The sequence below is a fragment of the Amblyomma mixtum genome, chromosome 1 (genome assembly GCF_055824585.1).
Source record: "Amblyomma mixtum isolate Tamu chromosome 1, ASM5582458v1, whole genome shotgun sequence".
Lineage (NCBI taxonomy): Eukaryota > Metazoa > Arthropoda > Arachnida > Ixodida > Ixodidae > Amblyomma > Amblyomma mixtum.
Genome location: NC_143012.1, coordinates 173359128 through 173363637, shown reverse-complemented (window position 1 = coordinate 173363637; position 4510 = coordinate 173359128).

The window sequence follows — 4510 nt, the reverse complement described above, 5'->3', positions numbered from 1 at the left end:
GCGTCACCGGATGCCACACCAACGAGCCCCGGATCACGGATGGCCCCCACCTCAGCACCAACACCGGCTTCTGGATCCCGGCAAGCTTCCGTCATCATCCAGGACTTCGGGAATGACGCCACCACGCCGAAACAAAGGTATGACCTCAGACGACGCTGTGGCTCAGCCCAACGGCTAAAGTTTAAACAATACTGACGGGCCGACCAAGCTCACGCGCCCACCAGCTCTCTCCCTACTTGTGCCACACGCTCTCGGAATTTTTTAAAGCTAAGAAAAATTATTGAGAAACGAATCAAGCACCAGCTCCACGTAAAATCCCTTCAAATATACCTTAAATCACAAACTGTGCCGAAAGGACTTTTTGTATCTTTAACCCCATCCATTAGCAACCTTTCGGAATCCCATCGCCTAGCATGGAGCACAGAACTACTTAAAGCATCCATACACCTTTTAAAAATAACAATTGAGCACTTCAAGAAGACGTTGGCATCACTAACACTAGAGGAGAGGCGGGCGCGTCAAAGCATGATACTCTCAACATCCGAGGTAAATGAGCTTGAGGTCTTCAAGTCTAACAAAACTCAGCAAATTTGGACGAAAAAAGTAAATTTTCCCGTGATGGCATCCTTGTCGAGGATTGTATAGAGCTCACAATGCCATTACAACTAGCAAGCCACATACCCACAACCGACAATTACAAGGAAACCGTAAACCAACACCCAACCACATTAGACCGAACACCCGAAGGGCCACACCTTCCGGAAAATATAATTAACCTGCCAAGCTCACAGCTCACCCCCGAGGAAAAGTCACTGCTGTCGCGTGGCCTGAAATTCTGCCCAAGCCATAGCAAGTATAACGAGTACAAGTTACTCCAGGATCTAGATAACTTTTCGCGAACTCTTAGATTACGGGAATATTTCTTCGACAAACCGAACACAAATAATGTGCGGTACCCCCAAACTCAGGAACAGTGGACACCCAAAACTGGTAGGGACAGACATCTAGACCTATATATAAAAGCGGTACAAAAGGAGATTCTTCAAGCATTTGGGACACGAAAATCTGGGCCGCCTAACCTCACAAAAAAAGAGCGTAACGCCTTAGGCTCACTTAGCAAACGAACCGACATTGCCATCAAGCCCGCCGACAAAGGTGGAGGCATAGTTATTTTAGACATAGATAACTACATTCAGGAGGGCAACCGCCAGCTCAACAACCCAAAATTCTATACGAAACTCCCATCAGACCCGACCGCTAAGCAAAAGAACATCGTAGAGCAAACTATAAAAAAACTAACAGATGAAGGTGAATTACCACCGCGAGTAGGTAAAGCGCTCACGCCAAGAAATTCCTCCGCGGGGCGCTTCTACATGCTTCCGAAAATACACAAACAGAATCATCCAGGGAGACCGATTGTTTCTGGTATTGGCACAATAACAGAACCGATCTCAGAGTATATCGATTCGCTCATCAAACATATACCTCTGAAACATCCATCTTACATACGCGACACTAATCACTTCCTGAAAGAATTATCGAATGTCACCTTCCCTCAAGGCGCTTTCCTAGTTACCCTAGACGTGGTGTCACTTTACACTAACATCCCACATGACGACGGAATTCAGGCAATGGTCGGATCATATAAAAAATGAAAAATTCTGGGCACCCCTAGTCTAAGTGCCGTCGATACACTTGCAAATGTGGTCCTTAAACTTAACACCTTGGAGTTCAACAACTCATTATCTTCCAACTAGCGGTACAGCTATGGGCACAAAAATGGCTCCAAATTACGCCAACATATTTATGAACAAAATTGAATCAGACTTTCAAATTCAAATTCAAATTTTATTTAGCATCAACAATGATCTTACAAACTCGTGATGCAACGGGGTGCAAGCAAAAAGCCCCCCCGGTTGTGCTCACCTTGTGGTCACGCGAATGCCACACAATTTCTTTTTTTTTATTTTTTCCTTTTTAATTTTACTATGTAAGCTCACATTTTTTATATTTTTTATATTTTTTCCATTCCTTCCAATACTTCCCCTCAACCAGGGGTGGGTGCACTATTGCTGGGTGCGAAGTTCGGGAATGGTATTCCCTTCGTCAGGGCAGCGCTGATGAAGGGAATACCATTCCCGAAACTGTTGGCAAAATAAACGTTAAGAGAACAGTCGCGTTTGTCGTAATACTTTACCTATATATATATATATATATATATATATATGCACTGCAGCGCCGCCCTGCAGTGCAGTGCATGCCGCCCTGTATATATGTATGTTTTCTTTAACAAATCAGTATGAATTTTCCTCGCCAGACGGGATTCCGTCGAACCCTACGCTTCAACAGCGTCTTGATTGACTTCGCATCAAAGTCTACGGCATTTTCCCAGCAGGTATGCTTTCAGGGTTATATTATACTGCAGTTCTGTCCTGTGCCTAGAGGCAGTTGATTTATTCCAAGAGCCAGCACCTAACCACATGTATGTTCTCCAGATCATTAGGCAGAATTGCCATCTTATGCAATATCCTCAACTTACAGGATGCGACTTGCCATCCTCCATTTCAATGAAAATGCTGACTGCTCCCAGGCTGAGACAAAGGAAGGCAGTTCACGCTGGATGATGGAGCCTACCAAGGTGCAAAAGGGACATCACACAGTGTATCCCATCAAAACAGCTACCACTTACAGCAAGTATTATGCTTCATCCCAGACTAATAACTTGAGTGGAGCCTTTTGGAATGATGTCATGTGAAGACTTCATTTTCAGAGTATTGCGGAAAGCTTGTGAGGCTAGCCTCGGGTTCATGGTATCTCAGCCAAACCAAGGTGAGGGCTGCATCAGAGGCTGATATGGCATCTTCGTGGCATGGCTCGGCATCCTCTTTTCAGTTAAATGTGGACCAATGCCTGGCAATGACCCAGAAAGGGAATGGTGAAGACGACCAAGCCACGGCACAGCCATCACGCATTTTGGAACAATATCATCTGCAGATTTAATTTCCAGAGTACACCTGAAAGCTTGTGAAGGAAGTTAATGAGCAGCGGCAAGCTGCGGCAATCTTTCTCTGGTGCATCAGAAGCCAGCATAAGCACTTTCCCAGCGCCAACGATCTCTGCTGTAAGCAAGGTGAGGGCGACAACATCAAGCGTGTTTGAAAGTCTGAGCTGTCTGACAAGAGAAAGATGTGTGTCTCCCCTTCTGTGTCGGAGGCCGACATGAGCGTCTTCGCGGCACATACTTTTACAAGTTTTTTGCAGGTCCAACCGGTTAGAGATTCCCAGCTTCCTTTCCACCTGGCCGCAGATTGTATGAATATGCCCAGACGCGTATCCTTTGGAATGCACAAAGCTTGTGGTAGTTGACACGTGTCTGTTAACAAGCTATGCATTCTTGTGCATCACTTCTGAATACACAAATCCTGTGTTAACTGACAGGTGACGGTTAACACAAGAACTGCACAGTAATGACAGTGACACAGCGTATGAGACACTACACAAGACAGACTACAAAAGACAAGACAGACCACAGACGACAAGACAGACCACAGACGACAAGACAGACTACAGACGACAAGACAGACTACAGACGACATGCCCAAAATACAACTACAGACTACGAGCATTTCCTGTCCTAGAATCCTGTAGTGTGTTTTGACTGTGGTGTTGTTTTTTTCTTCTCTTTCCTGAACGCCTTAGCTAATAATGTAAGTGCAGGAGTCATGTTCTTGCTTTGCCTGTTTCATTAACTCCTGTTTGTTAAATTGATTTAACTTTAAAACCACTCCCTTCTGTAATGCCGTAATGGCCCAGAGGGTAAAATAAATAAATAAATAGATATGGACGACTCGAATTATGGACAATTTTTCTCGGGACCAAACTTTTTTAATGTATTTACGCCTCGTTAATATGGAAACTCGCTGTCTGGACAACGGACAGGGTGAAAATGGGCGAAGCCCCTGGGACCCATGTATTTTTGTCCCGTTAATTGGACAGCTGTGAGAAGAAAATCTCGAGTGCCCCTGCCAGGTGCCCTGCGCCTTGTATTTTGAGTGCAGAACACCAGTGAAATGTAGTGCAGCGCAAACGCCGTAGTAATAGCCTTTGTGTGTGTTTGATTTCATGCTTCACAGTGGCAAGGTCCCGCTCAATGTACCTTACCATCTGCCTCACTGCATGATTCGTGGGAAAAGCCCTTTCTGTATGCTTAATTGAAAATCACATTCAACAGCTGTCAGCCGAGTGAGTAGAGGTCGATGTGAACAGTCGCAGTAGGAGGTACCTCATCGCACGAAGAGGCACCATCACGCGTCTCATGGATAACTAGGCGGTCCAACCGTGTACGCCGCATTACGTTAAAGATAATGCCTTCCCGAACTATCATCTGGCGCTTCCAATATTCCCTTAATTCCACTTTACTGCCCGCCTCTATTAAGAGAAACAGTCCGTAATATTAAAACGTCTTTTCAGTTCTTGTTTTTCTTCGTGGTTTATTCTTACGGACGACTCG